The 20,360-nt window shown below is 37.1% G+C and overlaps 2 long non-coding RNA genes across 2 annotated transcripts in view; both read left to right on the top strand.

The window, feature by feature from the left end:
• Positions 1 to 75: 75 nt before the first annotated feature.
• LOC122521845 overlaps positions 76 to 20,360 on the top strand; it is a 37,640-nt gene continuing 17,355 nt past the window's right edge. Inside the window, exon 1 of the long non-coding RNA XR_006304937.1 lies at positions 76 to 708. This is a non-coding gene — a long non-coding RNA (uncharacterized LOC122521845). The remainder of the gene's footprint in view (positions 709 to 20,360) is intronic.
• On the top strand, positions 1,858 to 6,287 carry LOC122521846. The gene is made up of 2 exons (XR_006304938.1): positions 1,858 to 2,284; positions 5,664 to 6,287. It is a non-coding gene; the product is annotated as an uncharacterized LOC122521846 (long non-coding RNA).

Below are 20,360 nucleotides of genomic sequence, written 5' to 3'. Positions count from 1 at the left end.
CGTTTCGGCCCCGTCATTACGACAATTTCCTGAATTCCGGATTGTCCCCACGATTTACACGAACGGTATGGTGACAAGGAGTGAAAAGGGAGTGGGACGGTTCACACACGTTTGTGCACGAGGACCACGTTCCCACGAGTCTTCGTGTAAACGTCGTTGGTGGTGTCGTTCGATCGTGTTGTTCCCCTATTTCCCTCCCTCCCCCCTTTGTCACTCTTTTTCTCTCTCACTCTCTTTCTCTCTCTCTCTCTCTCTCGGTTAAATAGCGAGGGTGGAAAAAAGAGAGAGAGAGAGAGAGAGGACAGGGGGAGGAACGGGACGATCCAAAAGAACGAACGAAGCTCATCCAGGTTTATACCGGTAACACGCACAATGGCAATTACAATCGGGCCAATTTATTCGCGTTATCGGAAATTTATCTGTCGTAACGACGACCAACGGCGGCTTCGCGCTTCTCGCGTCCCGTGAATTAACTTTATCGCTGGTTCGAGTCGGCTTCGAAGCGTATGTACACCGCGTGAGCTCGGCAACCGATTATTGCACCACCACTACTACTACTACCACTATTGCGACTAGTAGTAGTTGAAGTAGTAGGGACATCATCAACACCATCGCAATCGACGTTGGACGACACCTGCACGTTGCTCGTAGGACAATCATCATCGTGTTGTATTATCTTTCACAAGATCGAGCTATACGATAAGACCGGTAAGTTTCGATAGAAAAAAAAAAGAAGGGAAACCGATGAACTTCCCTTATTTTTTTCTTTTTGTCGTATCAAATATATACATTTTTCCCTATTTTTCTTTTTACGTTTTTGAGGATGGTGTCAACCAAACGGAATGATACTTTCCATTTCTTTGACAAATTTTGGCAACCCATTTTGATGTATACATGTGTGTATACGTGTAATACACATTCCAACATATTCGCGAATAAGAGAATAGACTTTAGCTTCCCTTTCCTGAGCTAACGTCTACACTTTTGTACACTTTTAGCTCAACAATCGTGTCGCATAATACTGTAAAGTTCTGCTAAATGGAACCACTAGAAGGAGAAAAGAAACGCTCCTCCGTCCACTTCGGCTTTTCGGTCACATTTACTCGTAAGCTTACTTCGCTTACTCGCTTTACATCCATTCGACATTTAACAAATTCTTTTTCAACAATCGATCTGTTCATTTGACGGTAGTGGAAGATCCTATCGTTAAAAATGTATTTCGAATACAAAGCCTTTCAATTTGAACCATGCATATATACATATAAATCTCTCTCTCTCTCTTTCTTTCTTTTTCTATCGCTAATCGAGAAACACTTTCTCATTCGTCCCACTCTTCTCTCTTTTTGTTTCCTTCCTTCCTTCCTTTTCTTTGTTTCACTCTTCCTCTTCCTCTCTCTCTCTCTCTCTTTTCTTTTTTTTCCACGGGCGACGTAGTTTTCGGAGTAGACAAGGGATCAGCGTTGAATACCACTGATCGCGATCGCAACGGCTACCAAGGACAATTAGATTAAAAGCAGCGCCTCTCGCGGCGGCTTGAGATCCATTAGTGCCCATTGTACCACCCCATTTGCACCCCCGTCACCACCACCAGCACCACCACCACCACCTTCGTGTGTCGTTACTCCATTCCTCCTTATACGCCGAGTGCAGCCCCTATCTCGAAGCCAGGTACTTATTCTCAATAGTAATATGCTCACTTCACTCTTCCACCTCTCTCTTTCTCACTCTCATTCACTCACTCGCTCGCTCACTCGTCCTTCGACACTTCTCTCTATCTATCTCTCTCTCTCTCTCTCTTTTACTCTGCGCACGTTCTGCCCTCGAGAAACGGAAAGTCGCGAGAAGTGGCGAATGAGCGGTCTGAAAAGATTTCTCTTGCTACTGCTACTGCTACTGGGTACTGCTACTGCTTCTGTTGGTGTTGGTACTCTGATGGTGTTGCGAGAAAATCACTAGGAGTTGATACACAACTACGACGACGACAACGACGACGACGATGATGTTGAACGACGAACCGACGTTAATGACACCCTGAATGACATCAATTAGTCCATCCGCGGCAATAAACCTCTCCCTCGTTCGTGTTGGAAAACGCGTCTTTCTTTCTTCTACGATGAGACGATGAGGAATAAGAGGAACGGTTGGAGGAGGAGAAGAAGGTGGAGGAGGAGGAGGCAAAGAAGGAGGGAAGTAAATGAGAACGAGGAGGAAGAGTACGACGATGCGAACGAATAAGCACACGACGTTACGACCACCGCGAGAAAATTATCCAACGTTGCTGATGGTATTTATTATGCCGGCGATTGCCAAGGGAAAGGTGCTCTCTAAGAGAGCCCGATTAGTTTCCACGCATCTTTTCCTACCATCTTACATACACACACACACACACACACACACACACACACACACATAAATACATGCTCTCTTCTTTTCTCTCTCTTTACTTTCTTTCCTTTTATTTAAATTTCGTCCTTATCATTTTTATCAATTATTTTTTCTCTTCCTACTGTGCAATAAGTACAATGAATAATTCTTTATTTGTTTTCATTTTGTTATCAACGTCGAATTAATAGCAACGTTTTGGAATAGAAACGTCGAACTGTACAATTTGGTTGTAAATTAAATATCAATCGAATATTTCAAGTTTGCTAAAATTAATAAGAAATAAATATGATACAAAAATTGGCATGATTTTAAATTGATTTCAAGGGTTAGTCGAATATGTACGAGTTTATTAGGATTCAATAAAGAAATAAATTGCATAATTATATGTTTAAAATATTTAAAAAGAGTATAAAATAAAACAACCGTTTTAATTAGATATTTTATTGAATTATTGCATATTATTTAACGTGCCTAATTAAAAATAATCAGTAACATTATATCTTCATGAATTTTATGTCATTAGTATTACTGATTTTGTCTTCATAACGTAATTCGCAAAATAATATTTAATATATACGTATTTAAACATTTAAACGTATAAATGTATGAGGAACATAACATAAAATAAAGTAGAATTTAATTGGAACAATTATTAGCAAGTAGCAATTCGTTCAGCGATTTGATATTCTATTATGTAAAGAGAAAAAGAGATAGAAAGTTAATGAGTGATTGAGAGAGATAGAGAGAAATAGAGAGAAATAGAGAGAGAGAGAATACAGACACGAGTGCAGGATATTAATGCTGCAATTGTATATACATACATACATACACACACTATATAACTTTGAGTGGCCCTTTAACGGATGAACATTATGTCTGTGTAATAATAATCGCCTCGGTAGTTGGGATTTTATTCGTGGAAGCACTTCGTTCGTTCACGAAAAACCAGCGAAAAGATAAATATCTCTTTGAGTTTAGAATTAATAAAACGCCAACAGACGTTTTTCTTTGCTCGTTCGCGCGCACCGGGGGTATCCACCCTGTATTCCACTTTCTCTCCGTAACTTCAATTCCTATTCTCGCTTTAGTAGGTTCTAGATATAACACTCGAGGTTTATCGTCAAACCTCCAAAAAGAAAGCAGAAAAGGCAGAAGAAAACAAAAAAAAAATAGATTAAGAATATACAAAATTACGAGCACTCCAAATTATTCGAATTTTTTTCTTCTTACGAGCCCCCACAAAATTCTTCTATCGTCTCGAAGGACAAATTTGGTTTTTTCGTCTGCCAAAGGAAACGAAGGACGATAAAGGGATCTCCTGTTGAGATTTTCGTAGATATTTTTTATGCAAGAGCGAGAGACCGCGTTTGTTCCTATTTTATTTTTTCTTTTTCTTTTTTTTTTTTGTTAATTTTATTTTCAGAACTCTCGAGTGTTCACACGTTGTGAAGCTGAGTGTACGGTTATGCTTAAAAATTAGTGTCGTTATGACGCCGCTCTTTAACTCCGTATACACGAGCAATGCACACTTCATTAAGGCTATTAGAAAGCATCTGGGCATTCAGGATGCACAGCATGGCGAGAGTAGCACCGGTCCTGAACCGATCTTGATTCTCTCTCTTTCTCTCTCTTTTTTTTCCCCCTTCTATTCCCATCGTCACGTTTTCGTGTCCTTTCACTCTCTCCCAGACGGGCCGACGGACTGAATGATTCCTTTTTCTCCTATATTCTTACTATCATTTCTTTTTCTTTCCCATCCGATAGATTTACTTTGGTATTTTTAAAGAAAATTTGATATACGGTTCACGAAGTCAAGTGATATATAAGGGTTTATTTTTTAATTATTTTTGGAAAACATTTTGTATAAAATGTGAGAATGTAAAGTAAGTGATAAGGCTAATACAAAATTGTTAGTACTTATGATATAGAGAATATATAGTAATATTTTATTATAAATATATATGCGATTAGGATGCAACTCTGGTCCCTATTAAAAATATTAACAAATTATTATTTGTATTAATAAAGTATTATTTGTAATAAGAAAACAAATACGATTAATAATCTACTTTTCTTTTAGCTTTCAAATTTGATTTCAATCATCTTACATTTTTACTCAATATAAATGAATAAAAATAAACACGATGCAATATAATTATATAATCTTTACTATCTTTTTTATATCCATAAAACTCTTCTAACCGTTTGATTCTATACAGAAAAAATAATAAAAATAAAAAAGAATAAAATAAAATCAAGTACTCGAAAAAGTAAATTCTTGATTGATAGATAGATACCCAGGTTTCAGTAGAATCGTTGAAAAGATCAAAGCTCGCGGTGTGTTCTAATGGAGCTTGGAAAGAAGTCCCGTTCACACTCGATCAATTTTGTCGAATGAAGCGATTTTCGTAAGGGATAAAGGATGCATCAAGGCATGTACGGTAGTAATGTAGAGTCGTACTTACATGGTACACACATCGGGGGGTTGGTTAGAAAACGCGACGGAATTCACTACGCAGACAGACACACGGGGGAAGCTTCAATCTGTTTCGAGAAGCGATAAATACGTTCTCTCGTCTCTCTCCTCCAATTTCTTTTCTTTTTTTATTTTTCACGACTAAGGTTCTCAGGATTTTGTCCTCCTCGTTTTGTCCTCCACCTTCTCACAAATACCCAAAAGGTGGGTACTTTCATACGTACAGGTAATAAAAAAAAGAAGATAAAAAACCACGAAGGCATGTGTGAATGATGAGAATGATAGTATTATTATAGTGGTCTTAAGTATAGTCGATATAATACGATTTTACAATTTATACGATCCTAGGCCCCAGGGAAAATTCAGAAACATAGATAGGTGGTGGGTATATGTTACAGACACACACACACAAGTACGCAATTGTGTTTCTCCCGGAAAAACGTCGTAAATTAATCGTGCATTTAATTTCGTCCCGTTGGCGCAGCAATCTAATAAAGCGTGAGACACGAAAGGCTGTGGCTACACTTTGATAACACTCTTTTACCCTCTCTCTCTCTCCCTCTCTCTCATTCGTTCACTCTTACTCTCTTTTTTTATACTCGCCATCAGCATTACGTTACATTAAGCTGATTATCCCTATCTCTATCTTTCTTTATTTCTCTCCCTCTCTCTCTTACGAACCTTCCCTTCTTTTTATTTTATTTTATTTTATTTTACTTTTACTTTTACTTTTATACCTCACCGCTTTGCCTTACCTCAGGCCGCAATTTACGAGCTTATTCGTTAAACACTTTGTTTGTAGGATCAGCGTCATCGGCGTTACCTCGACAACGACGACGACGACGACGACGACGACGACAACAATCATTCTCTTTTTTTTTCTTTTTCTTTTTCTTTTTTTTTCTCGCGTGTATCCCTCATGCGAAGTGTGCTCCACTTTTACTGTCGAGATTAAACTCAAGATCAAAATTTCTCTTCTCAATGATCACGTATCGTCTACATTTGTGGTGTATTGTCACGGATTGTCATGTTAAGTTGTGTCGAAGAAAATTGCTGGCAGTTTAGAAATTTCGTGCTTTAAAAAGAACCCTTTTCTTGTATTTCGTGATAAACGATAGAGAGGAGAGTAGAGGAAGGAGAAAATTTCGTCACACTTTGCATCCGTGTGGTGAGAAACTGCGAATGGTCGTTATCAAACCATTTTGGGGTTGGTGCATGAGAAAAAGAGAGAGGAAAGATATTGGGATGAGAAGAATGCCGAAATGGGGAGTCGGTATAGGTCCCGTTAAGGTATCCGTTTAGTTCCTAAAGTGCTTTAACCGGTGAGCTTGAAGGGCGAGGAGTTTAATGGCCGTTTAAGGGGATTTCGTTGGATAATTAGCCGCGAAAGTAAGAATAAAAAAAGAAAAAAAAGAAGAAAAAAAAAGGAAGAAAAAGAGAAGAAGAAGAAGAAGAAGAAAAAGAAAAAGAAAAAGAAAAAGAAGAAGTCGGGCGTTAGTAGACGTTCCTGTTACCTACGTGTTACTCGGTGTGAAAAGCCATAACAAAGAGGGCTCGGTTACACGATTACATGGTACGGAACGATCCCTCTTTGCTTTTCAAGGATCGAGATCACCACCAAAGCCACGAAAAATCCATTCGCGTTCTCGATTGGTCCTATTTGCCATCACCAATCCTGACGAGACTGGATTGGATCTTGTGTACGTATTCTATCATTCTCTTTCTCCTTCTTTCGTGTTCTCCTTTTTTTAACAGGCTACTAAAATAGAGAAAGAGAAAGAGGGAAGAGTATCGCTGTTGGAATGGTACAACGAGCTCGTCCGGACGGAAGTGCGAAAGGAGATTTCTCGTTCGGATTCTTTTTACCTTCACCTTCACCAGTCTCCTATGACCGACCTCCCGTGGCGATCTCGAGCAGATGCGGACACCCGGTATACACACATATACATATTTACACGCATACATACCTATACGTATCCTAATACATATATTATATTTATGCGACGTGTGTTACACGGGAGCGGTATAATAATAATAATGATGATAATAATGATAATAATAATAATAATAACAATAATAATAATGGTAATAATAATAAACTTCTCGACTACTCGTGTTTGGCCACAGAAGTATCTTTCATTGTAATTTTGCTATGGACCCATAGCTCAACCCAAGTGTTGGCTCCCTCCTCTCTCTTTCTTTCTTTCCATTCTTTTATTTTCTTTTTCTTTTCCTTTCTTTTCTTTTCTCTCTTTATCTTCTTCTTTTTCTTTTTCTTCTTCATCCCCAGTGGTGTAAGCTTACGAGTTACTATTTAGGTACTTTGCGTCTCGAAAAGGAGACTCGTTTCATCGGTGGTTGAATCTCGTAAACGGATCTACCCCGTTGGGGTAGTTACTTTATTTCTCTCTTCCATTTCTTATTCCGGCTTCTCGTTAACGTCGGATTTCATTTCTTTCGTAACTCTAACGAAATTGCACAAGGAAGAAATAAGAGAAGAGCAGAGTTTAACTTGTTCGCTGACTCCGACGTTGTTGTTGAGAGAGGAAAGGCTGCTGCTGCTGCTGTTGCTGCTGCTGCTGCTGCTGGTGGTGGTGGTGGTTGTGGTGAGAAGGATAATGGTCTCTTTCTACTTCTTTTATTTTATTTTTTTTAAGCACTGGAATGAGAGAGGTAGAGTTGATAGTAACTGAATCGAAAATTCGTTATTTAAAATTTCATTCGATCGTTTAATCCTTCGCCATTACTCGACATTACATATAATAAAATAAATAAGCTGATTTTATTTATATTCCCCCGAGTATTAATTCTTTTTCTCGTAGAATGGAATCGTAGGATCGGGTAGTTGAAAATAAGAGAAAAAGAAAAGGAAAACAAAATCGTACGAACGAAGGAAGTATTATAAATGTAGGACGACGAGGGAAGAAGAAGAAGATGCGCGCGACCACGCCGCATGGCGGTATCCGTGTTATTGATTTCATCTTAATCAGATCTCAACATCTCAATTACGTTTTGAGCCGGGCTTTCTCATTTGTTTGCAGGAGAGATTTTAAAGCCAGGCCCCATTGTCTGCGCACCACCCTTGAGCTTCCAGCCCAGGCTTAACTTTTCATTCTCCTGACAAATTGCAGGTTCTCTATCGTCGGTATGGAGCACGGGTGTAAATCGAATGAAACAATGGAGGCATCCATCTACTCCGATTCTTCAATCCTGCTTATCCGCCTAACGTGTTGTCGAGAGAGGGAATTTAATTTTACCTCGAATCAGCTGTCGCTATTCGATTTTTATCTTTATCTCGCTAGCTACTACCTTACCTCCATTCTCGAACACCCCCCTTCTTCCCTTTCCTCCCATCTTACCATTCTTCACCCCTTCTTACATCTGGCGTTAGCCAAAAGGGCTTTCTTATCAATATTTCCTTACTCCCTCAAAAACCGCCTACTAATTAGCTTCGAGATGACACGAAAGGTATATTAGGTAAAAAAGTTAAGACCGGTTCAAGGTTTTTTTAATGATATCTGATAAGCGTGATAGTTTATGGCGGTTTAATAAATAAAGATCAATTATAGGGGTATATAATGAGTCATAAGAGTATTTGTAAAAAACAATTCACTTGAAATTATTTATATTTACTTGTAATTTCACAAAATATAATTGAGAATTGTTCAATTTTCAAATTGATATACATCTGATTGCAAATGAACATTCCATTGTTAGAGAATTATCATTTTATATGAATGAGAAAAATATTGGAACTCACGAGAGATTAATCGTCTTAAAAGCATTAGAAGATGCAGAGTAGGGTACTAGTTACAAAAATAATCATTTGATTTTGATTGTATCTTGCCTAAGTACGAATACTCGAGTGGGACCAATTGTTTTTTTAATCATTCGTACAATATTATATTATGTCTGTTACAATAGAAAAAAAAAATTAGCAAGAATTACTCTGCAACATACACTGTAGGATTAAAAAGAAGAACGATAAAATATAATTAAATTGATATCAATTTGAAAGTTTAATAATCCTAAATTCAAATTTTGTGTATACAAATTTAGAAAGATTTCCATTGCCAGCAAATATCAATGTGATTTCAATTTGTGATTAATTGTATATAAAAGTGGCACGAATTTTGTGATTAATTAAAATTTGTTAATATTACGAGTCTCGCAATATTAAACATCAAAACAGGTTTTGAGAAAAATCTTCGTTAAAATCTTATTTTTAACGAGCATCTCCTTACTCGGTATTAACGAGATATTATTGTCTCTCTCTCTCTGTCTCTTTTTTGATGAGATCGATCTATCGACAGGATTCCACGAATCCGTTCAGAAACGACCAGAAACTAATACGATGCTTTCCGCGAATTAATAAGTGCATTATGTTAAACCATGAACGTACGTTATAATAGTACCAGATCCCAAGTTGAAGTTGAAGTCACGTGCCGGCACGTGTCACGTTATGACGGCCCACCACTTTCTTTCTCTCCTCGATTTTCTCTTCTTTTATTTAATTAGTGCGACTTTATGAAACGGTTGGTCGCTCTCTCAAGCAAATTACTCACTCAATCTCTTTCTGCCAATTTTCACGATTAACTACGACGAATTTATTTCTCGTATACGCGATGATTGGCTCAAGGAAAGAAAAAAAAAAAAAGGTCAATAATAAAAGGGACGCCCTTTTCAAATACGAAGACCGCCGTCTCGTTCGATCCACGTTTTCTATGCTCGTTATTTTAACTTTTGTTCTTTTTATATATACATATGTGTGTGCGTGTGCGGACGTTTGATGTATTTGAGAATTTTCAAAAAGAGAAAAGATATATAGGTAACCGCTTAGAAAACAAAATGGTACGAACGATTAAATGATAAAACCACGATGCCGATGGTATAGAAGCGCCGATACACAAACGTTTTTCACCTCGAATTCTTTTATCCCTGAAGCATGCATCGATCCTAGTATACACCTAGTATACTATACTACTCTATACACGTCGAATCGTTCGTCATACACGTCCGAGAGATTTCCGATAAATTCTCTTGCACTTTATGCGAACGTTATTTTTTCGCCTCACAAATCTTTTCTTCCTTTTCCTTTTTTATTCTTTTTTTCTTTTACCTTAGTCGTTTCCTTTTCTTCCGCTCTTTTCTAGAATAAAAAGATTTGTTTTTTTTTCTCTCGCGTAAGTACTCGATACAAACCTAATTCATCGTTTTAATTAAACAATTTTTCAAATATTCTTCGAAAAAAAAACGTAGGGTTGCAGTTAGAATTTCGAATAGAACTTAAAAATCAGGATGGTAGAAAAATAAATCGAAGGATGAAATTAGTTTGTTATCTACGCACGAAAAGGAGAGAAAGAGGTGGGGAAAGATAGGAGGAGGAAGAGGAAGGAAAAGAAGAGAAAAAAAAAGAAAAGTAAAAGAGTAGAGGAAGAGATCGTACTCAGGCCGCAAACACGAAGCACATATCCTCGTCGAATCCTTTTAACTTTACGAAGCGAGAACGAACGATCACAGCGTGACCATCCAGACATTTCCAATATACTTCGGCACTTTTCACGGTTGCAGTTTTTAGCGGCAAATCGTGTCCCTGTCACTTTTCGCATTCGTTGCCCCGGTAAAAGAAGGAAAAGGATGAGTACGGTAGTGGTGGTAGTGGTGGTAGTAGTAGTATTAGTAGAATCTATATATAGAAGAGATACGGGAATGAGGATGAGGAAGAGGAATAGGGGGAGGAGGAGAAGGAATTGGAGGAGGGGGACGAAGTTGGATAATAAAAAGGACATCATGGACAAGATCGTGAGTGTGCGTGTACATTCTTTCTCTTTTTATCTCTCTCTCTCTCTCTCTCTCTCTATGTTTCACTCCTATGTGTTCAATACATCTAACATAAGACACATAGACACACATACACCGAAATATATGTACGTAAATATATACCGCAGTAGAAGCGCGTAAAACGGCCGTGACGTTGCGACCGCGGCAAGTTCCATTCACGCATACACTAGCTCGCAAACAGATTGCCGACTTGAGCCGAATATATTGAAATAATCTCGGCAAATACGACAAGTTCGGTTATGAAATTTGCCGAAGGGCTTGCGAGCTCTCTGCTCTTGGCTCCCTACCTCCCCCCGTCGGCTTCTTTCCCTCCTCCGTGCACCCACCACGACGGCGGAACCCCTCTTTGCTCCTCACCCCCTTCTCTCTCTCTCTCTCTTTCTCTCTCTCTCTCTTCGCTAGAGCATCGCGAATCTGCCCGACCTGCTTCGAGTGATATTTGCTCGAAATCGGTTCAATAGCAACTTGGGTATTCGCCTGTTCCTCTTATACGATTCGGGGGTTCTACCAGGCCGTCTTATGATGTGCACACGGACACGAGAGCGACGTTATATGTCCCCCTACTCTTATCTTCAGCAACCCTCACCCTCCCACTAACTCCTACCACCTTCATCTATCCATCTATCTATCTATCTATCTATCTATCTATCTATCTATCTATCTATCTACCTAACTGTCTATCTATCTCTTTCTTATTCTCCCGAATACTACTCTCTTAGCCTTGTTCATAGTTTCGTACACAAGGTCTGGTCCATCGTTGAATTTCTGTACTCCTCCTGTTCACTCACTCTCTCTCTCTTTCTCTCTGTCTGTTTCCCTCTGTCTGTCTCTCATAGATACACGAACGCGTTAGCAGCCGTTTCTGTGGGTTGCCTTGTGCCGTTCGCTTCGTCAACGCCGCAAAACCACCGACGTTGCTGTGAACAACTCAAACTGTGTGTTATCCGATGGATCATGGTTTCGTTCCTTTGCTCAAGACCGGAGGCTCCTAACGACGACGATCATTTCAATCGTTTCAAGGAACCTTCTTGACTACTCTTCATCTTTCTCCCTCTCTACATTATTGTATTTCTTGAAACTAATCAAACTTGTATCAATAGTTTCAATTGATTTTTTTTTTATAGTTCTTTAATATAATCAAATTGAAGTATGTCGAATTACGTTTGATGTTTTATTTGTAAATTCTTTTTTTTTTTTGGGTAGTTTGACTCGCGAGAAAGAGTTTTTATGGGATAAAAATTTTTTCAATTTTTTATATAAATGATTGGTATTTAAAAAATGAAATTTAGAATTTTAATAATAAATAAATAAAAACAAACAAATCATATATATTGGATTAACAAAATACGATTTTATATTGGCACAATGAATGATTTAAATTAAATAATTTATATTACAATATATTTACAAAACAAAAATGAAAAAATAAAACAATTATATTACAAAGAAAATCCAATTATATCCAACAAATAAAAATTAACATTTTCTTATTAATTTCACAATATTTTAATCTCCAATTGTAAATTACTAAAGGATAATATTAGGATTCTCTTAATACGTATGAATACCATCAGAAAGAGAAATTAGAAACTCATCTGTAGAATGATGAAGTATAAGTATGCCCTTTAACATTACGTCGAGAGAGAGAGAGCGAGAGAGATACATACATACAAGTATACTTTGTATGTAACACGTATTGCCTAGGTCACGCATAATGTAATAACGACGGGCACGAACAACGTGCGAAAGGAAGAACGTACGTAGATTTATAACGCGCGTAGTCGAGCAGAAATCGAAACCTTTGATACACGGGGTGGGACAATTAAACGCTAAACTACCCCTCGAGGGCACGAGCGCACCCCTAATGCGCTCTTTATGGCGACTTAATGCCCCTAATATTGCATGCGACCCTTGTTTATACCAGTTCAGCGCTTCCCATTTTCTTCGTGTTTTAAACTTACCTATGTGTACACCTATAATTATTTATATTTATATTTATTTATAGCAAAAAAAAAATATATATATACATAAATATAGAAATAAATTTTCTCACACACACATGCAAATTATGGTTTCTATTTTATACAAAAATCACACCATCGTTCGAATCTTCTCTTAAAACGATTCGCATATGATTTCTTAAAAACGTATAGTTCAAAATGAAGACCAATCGTGCGGCGGCATCATTTCGTTCGTATAATCGAGAAAATGATTTTTCATCGAGAGATAATTGAAAAGAAAAAAGAAAATAATGTTAGATATATGTTTTCAGAGAAAACAAGAAAAGAAAAATTGATGAATGAATTTGTTGACAGTAACCGTGGAGAATGTTTCAGTCTGAGAACCCCTGTCCATCCTAGAAGGATAGGGAGCGGAGAAGAGACATCATGGGAAAAGTTGATGTCGTGTTTGTCCTAGAGATCTACCAGTCGAATAATGTAATGCAGACGGTTCTATTGAGTCGTAGCTAATATATCTGTCACCGTTACCGGGTCGCACACGTTGTTTGGTCAAGCCTCCGGCATCGAAGACTTGATTAAATTACTAAGTTACGTATTAAGCTTACGAATAGAAAAAGAAAGAAAGAAAGAGTAAGAGGAAAAGAGGAAGAGTTTCGATGAAAAGAATAAAGGAAAGAGAGAGAGAGGAGCTTAGTCCACTCGTTTTTCATGATCGATAACTCACAAAGATGCATCTTGTTCAAATTCATTCTCTCTCTCTCTCTCTCTCACTCTTTTTCTATTGGAGAGGATCTTTCGTGAAAATTAAACACGGCGCGCCGCTTAATTGAAAAGCCGAGAAAGAAAGAAAGAAATAAAGAGAGAAAGAAAGATTTATATTTATATACCTATATATACATTTAAATGTATAGATCGGGTTGAGCAAAAAAGTTTCGTTCGTATTTCAATGCAAAAGTGAAACTAAATTTTATTTGTTTTTCTTTTTTTCTGATATTTTGTATCCAAACTTCTTCAAATAATTTCAAACTGTTTTTTGTTCTCGAACTCGAAGTTTAGTTCTTTACCGATATTATGTTCGTTAATGTGCCGATGTTGCATAATTTTTGTCCAAGATTTTAATCGACTTTTTTTAATCGACCAGACCAAGGTCGAGATTTCAAATGTATGATTTGAATGTTGGATGTCAGATTCGATTAATATTATCAAAGTTATGTTAAGATTTTAAAATCGTCTATCGAGAAAATACGAAGATACTGTTCGGTTAATTTTTTGATAAATTTATCGATTTCCCTAAAAATAAAATCTTTGAAAAATTATTTTAATCTTTTAAAAATATTCGATTAGAGAAATACTTGGAATATTAATTGCCAGGATATTAAGATTCTATGTCCAGTTGTCGTTAAAAATAAAGGGAGATTTTTGCTTTTTATGAAAGGATGATTACGAAGAAAAATATTTTCGTTGATAAACAAAAAATGAAAAAAAAAAAAAAGAAAAACTACTACAAAGCGTAAGACATACAGAACTCGTAAGTTTTTGTCTATCCCGTTTACTACTTCAAAGGCGTTAATATTTTTCTTCTTACAAATATATATTCCGTTTCTCGTAATTCACGTAGGGAATCGTTTAAACTTTTGGCTGTGGCATTGCATACAGTTTATAAATATATATTTACATGTGTGCATTATATATAAAGATGGAAGATAAGAGACGGGGGTTGAGGAACGAAGCGAGAGTATACTTGAAAATTTTCTTTCATTAGACTTCCGACCCTGAATCGCCCAGGCCAACGAATATTTTATAAATACTCGAGAAGATTACGCAAAGTAATTCGCGATCCGATGCGATATCGTGTAAATCCCCGAGAGATACGATTCCGTAGATTAAATTTTTCCTCGAGTTTTTTCATCCCTACTCAAAAGAAGAAGTAGAAAGAGAACGTAGAAGTAGAATAGCGAAGGCTTTTCATAAGTTCATAAATAACGGATGGATGAAGATATAAAAAAAAAAGAAAGAGATAAAATAAAAGAGAAAAAACAGAAACAAAAGAGAAAAGATAAGGGAAAGAGAATGGAAAAGAAAAGAAAAGAAGAGAAGAGAAGGGAAGAGAAAGATACAAAAAAAAAAACACGTAAAAGATGGATGGATGGGTGGATAACTCGTTTTGGAATAAGGGTTGATAAGTGAACAAAAATTTGAAGAGAATAAAAAAGAAAAAAAGAATTGATAGAAAAATAAAAAATACCATTTTCTCGGTGTACCAAACGCGTTACTTTGAAAACAAAAGTCCTTTTCTCTCGCTCTATCTCTCTATCGTTTTAAAATCGTCATAGAGGAAAGAGGAAACTCGGAAATCCATATATGCAAGCCGGGCACATTGATTTCCGGCTTAAAAACTTCGACTACCGACTGGCAAAACTAATAACTCTGCTCTCGCAGAGGCCGTTGCTTTTCCATTTTTCGGCATTAGAGGATCTTTTAGAAAGTAATTCCACCACCCCTTACCCCTGTTTTCTCCCCCTCTACCCTATCCCTTCCTAACACTGTTCCCTTACTCCTGCACCACTCTGTTCCATTCCTGTACCGTTGTAATAGGTGCAAACTCTGTCCTCTTTTCTTTGAAATTGGTCGATTTTTAAAACGAATGACGTACAGTCGATTTTCGATATGCCTTCCTTGATAATTCTAATTAAGAAAAATAAGATATTTAATATTTTTTATTAGGATGATCGAGGATAAAACGGATCATTACATAATCTAAAAGGTGGACTCGTTTTCTAATTATTAATCAACATTTAACGGATACTCGGAAACAAATTTAGATTAATTAAATATAATTTACTTGTATTAGATTTTTGTATTGAATTTCCTCCGCCCCCTCACAACAAAAAACAAATCCTACTAGCAATAAACGTTACTTGCTTAAATAACAAATAAAATAATATTGAAAATTTTTTGTTACAAAAATCGAACGAAACGATAAATAAAATATAGTAACACGCGAAAGGAAAAGAAAATTTTAATTGAATTATCAAAATCTATCATTTATATGCGATAAAAACCTTTCTCAGCGTTTAAGAAGATGCTGTACTCGAACGATACGATGAAAAAGGAGCATGGAAAAAAAAGAAAATAAAAATAAAAAAGAAAGAAAGAAAGAAAGAAGAGAGAGAGAAGAGAGAAGTGTAGGTATATATGGGCAGCTCGCCCTTAGGATTCCCTTTTCTTTCGTCGGTAAACTTCAAGCTTCTTTCGCGACGATCAGCGGTGTCTATCTTTCTTTCTCTCTTTCTATCTTCCACTTTATCTCTTCTTCTCTCTTCCTCTTTCTCTCTTTCTATCTTTCTCTGGTTCCTAGTCTTGGATTCGTTCGCGATGATGGAGAGACCAGACGAAGAGGGTCTCGTTTCGCTGTTAAGCCGCGTACAATGCGGCAAATGAACCGAATTTGCGAAACTCGGGGATCCTAGCCATCATGGTAAAGGTTCTCTCTCTCTCTCTCTCTCTCTTACTTTCCTCTTCTCCACAGAGGTCTTAGTGGCCGGGCTACTGAGAGATCCGCAGGCGTTAGAACTAACACTATTCAAGGTGTCAAGAAGAGGAAGAGGTTGCCTCTCTTCTTCCTTCGTCGATGGAATCCATCTCTTCTAGGTACTCGGGAGAAAAAAAAAATCCTGAAGAAGCGTTGCTGCTGCTGCTGCTACTACTACTACTACCACTTTTATTCTTTTCTCGAGAGTTCATTACCGGTACCTGATTGACGAGCTTAACGTGAGCAACCTACACCGGCAATTCCTACGCTCAAATCTAACCTCCAGAATGCGAATAAAATGACTACGATCGCGTACTTTGATTATCTTCAAACTTCTTTTTCTATTTTTAATCTATTACGTTTCTTTCTTTTTTTTTTTTTAACCATTGCAAACAATATCACGCAAAATTATGGTCCTCTCATTCGATGGTTTATGTAAATATTAATTATTAATTGAAATGCAAATTAAATAACGTTCTTTCGAAAAATATAATAATTATTTTTATTATTATTATTATAAAAAAAATCGAAAGGTGGAAACAATTTTGAAACACGACTGACAAAAAATATCGTTGTTCTATTCTACGCGTATTATATTTTTTATCTATCTTTTCGTTGCATTTCTCTCTCTCTCTTTCTCTCCTCCCCTTCCCCCTTCTCCCTTCTCCTCATACTCTCTCTCTCTCTCTCTACATTCTCGCTCGGACGCACCTCTCTTTTTTTCAGCGAAAAATTTTTTTTTGTTACAATTCGGACAGAGGCTCGAGAACTCGTTGGTTGGAAGAGAGAGAGTGAGAGAGAGTAAGAGGGGTGGGGGAGGGAGCAGAGGGTAGAGGTAGGAGGAATAAAAAAAAAATCGAAGGAACGCCGGCGCCGTGAATTTCAGCAATCGTGAATTTCGTAGTCCGGGGCGCAATTCAATGGTGCGTAACGCGGCACGAAATTGTTGGGCAGTATTTGCGAGATTAATGAGTTTCATAACGCGCTAACGACATTCAGGGTGAAAACGAAAGCAGATTATGCGGATGAATTGGGGGGATAGAAGAGTAGGGGGGACGAGAGTGTATAGAGTGTGCGTGCATGTATGAGAGAGAGAGAGAGAGAGAGATAGAGTTGCTCGCATGGACGATGGTAAAGTGTGACAGAGTGAGAGAGTGAAAGAGTGACAGAGAAGGGGGAAAAGGGAGTGAGGGGGTGGGGTAACTCAGCTTCGAAACGTTTAGCCATCTGCGAGTTTTGGTGACGATGATTTCACTTGATGAGGCAGCCGGTACTATTGTCAAAACGTTCCCCAGGGTGGTACCGAACGATTTCGAAACTCAGGGTAACGATTTAAATTGGCCACGAGTACGTACAACACGATAACAAGTGTTAACGGCTATCGAATAAACGAGGATTAATCTTAAGAATTTCAAACAGAGTTCTAGGTGAACATTGTTTAAATTATTGTTTTTTTCTTTTTTTGAGAAAGAGAAATTAGAATTATTTTTAATATATTATACATACCTGTTCTCGATGATGTACTTGTTGGAAATAAATAAAGAATTTTTAATCTACAATTGTATTTTTTAGATTTTCATTGATATATAAATAGTAAGAAGTGAATTAGACAATAATGGAAAATAATGAATAAAATGATATCTACTTACGAGATGTGTTTGATGAAAATTGAGGTAATTTCGAATACAGGTGTATGCACGTATCTGTGTAAAAAAAACAACATATTATATTTAATTTACAATTATACGTTTTTTTCTTGTCACGTGTAAATAATAGCGAATGTATTACAGAGAATATTAAAAATATTTAATAAATTAATAATCACCAAATACGAAAGATAAAATAAATACTTCTAAGATATTTCATGCGAAAATTATAAAAGAAAACTACGAAGGAGAATCTTATAATAATATTGTATATATTGAGAATAAATACGAAACGAGATGTGTCGCGTTCGACGTTAGACGATCGACTGACTGACTGATTTATTCAAAGGTTAAAAACAAATGAAATGTCTTTTATTAAATTCGTGTAATCATAATAAGTAAAGTTTGTTTACGTTCGTTGATTGAAAAAACTATTTCTTAAGTCGAACCGATCGCATTGATGTCTCCGAGCTAAGATATTTTCTCTTACTAAATCATATAATTTTTTATCCGTTCTTTTGAAATAATGTATAGAAAAATGTTTTCTACAAAAAATTATTTACTCCTTTTTTTTTTATGACGCTTGCGCAAACAAACACGAACGAACGAACGAACGAACGATCGGGAAAAAAATGCACCGTCGTCGGGGCTCGTCGAAACGTCGTTTTCGTCACACGCTTTTCCACCCTGACCACTACTACCACCATCAACTATCAGCATCAGCAACACCACGACCATCACCACCACCACTATCACCGGCACCACCACCACTACTTCCTCTCTTTCTCTCTCTCTCTCTCTTGATTTTTTTCTTTAATCTAATCTATCGACAATTTGACGGGCGAAAAACTGGCCGCCATTTTTGCCTCTTCCTCTCTCTCTCTTTTTCTCTTCTCTTCTCTTCTCTTCTCTTCTCTTCTCTTCTCCTCGTACCCCGGCGACCACCTTCCACCCCCGCGTAGCACAACGTAAAGCTATTAAAATTCATAACCCCGGACATACGCCGAGGGGTAAAACGTGGAGTGTGCGACGTCGAGTAAAGAGAGCGAAAGAGAATTCATGTGTATGTATATAAATACATATGTGTATATGCATATATATGTATATGTATGTATATCTATACACAAAAGAGAGAGAGGGAGTGAGAGAGAGAGAGAGAGAAGGATGAGGAGGATAGTGGAAGGTGGGTGGTGGTCAGAGCTCAAAATGAAGTAACCAAATTTGCGGACTTGTGCTCTAGCCGGGCGCAAAACAAGAGACTCCGTTGCCCTGGCATGCTGCCCGCGGCTGGATTTTGAATATGCATTGCTTCCCGATGCACAACGTCGCATCTATGCCCAGCTGGCAGGCCGTCGCGTGCCTTTGTACTCTCTTCACACGTATATCCTTCATCTATGTATATCGTATATGTGCATCTATAGATGAATGCGTATCTCATCTCTCTCTCTCTCTCTTTCTCTTTTTGGATGTGTTTATCGCGAGTAAGGACACGCTTGTCTCCTTCATGGAGAACGGATAGAACAACGACTAGACTCTATCGAATTATACCTATCTCTCTCTCTCTCTCTTTGGACTTTAGATCTCTCTTGGATCTCTACGAATCTCTATTTAAAACTTCGCTGATCACCAGACTATGGTCTTGCATTCTGAGTGGTTAGAAAATTAGAGATAAAGAGTGAGAGAGAGAGAGAGAGAGGTGTGGCTTAGATAGTCATCTTGAATATGCACATCGAATTTGGAGAAAGTTAATCGTTTAGCTTGTTTCATTGTTTGATACATTGCACAAGTCGTTTAGGAATAGTTTATGCCCTTGTGATTGCATATTGTTGATTATTTTATTTAGATTTATTGTTTTATTAAGATATTTTTATGTATATATAAATATAGATAGATGATCATCTTGAGTATGTACATCTAATTTGAAGAAAGTTAATCATTTAGTTTGTTTCATGTATATGAAAATATTGTTTGATGTATAACACTAGTTGTTTAGGAATAGTTTGCAACATATATCGCCTTACTTAAGGATTTTATTCATTTTTAACGAATTAGAATAAGAAATTTTGTTGGTATATGATGGAAATAATTTTGTTTTGTTATGAAAGTCTTTCGTTTAATCATTCGCGGGCGGGACGGTTCAAAGTTAATTGTGAGCGTTCCGCGGGGCCGAACCGTTGTCGCGATAGTCATTTAAAATTGCCAGCTTAACACGTTAAGCACCACGCAAATTCTTAAGGAAATCCCAGTCAGGCCACGCGCGTGGCACACCTAGGGTGAAAAAAAGTAAAAAAAAAGAGTAATTTTTGGGAATGTTTTTAAAGAAAATTACTGCATGAAATGTTTTAAAATTTGGAGGATATATTTAAACATAATTAACGAATATACACTGAAATTTTCAAATGAAAAAAGTTAATTGTCAGCGATTTATTCGCTATCTCCTAAGTCACTAAAAAAAAAGTCCCCCAACTGCTGGAGTAATTGCGGCCTTCATCATGGATGAAATAAATAAAATCAAAAAT

Source organism: Polistes fuscatus, unplaced genomic scaffold, assembly GCF_010416935.1.
Source record: "Polistes fuscatus isolate 324 unplaced genomic scaffold, CU_Pfus_HIC Scaffold5, whole genome shotgun sequence".
Classification (NCBI taxonomy): Eukaryota; Metazoa; Arthropoda; class Insecta; order Hymenoptera; family Vespidae; genus Polistes; species Polistes fuscatus.
This window is presented reverse-complemented; position numbering and strand designations above follow the sequence as displayed.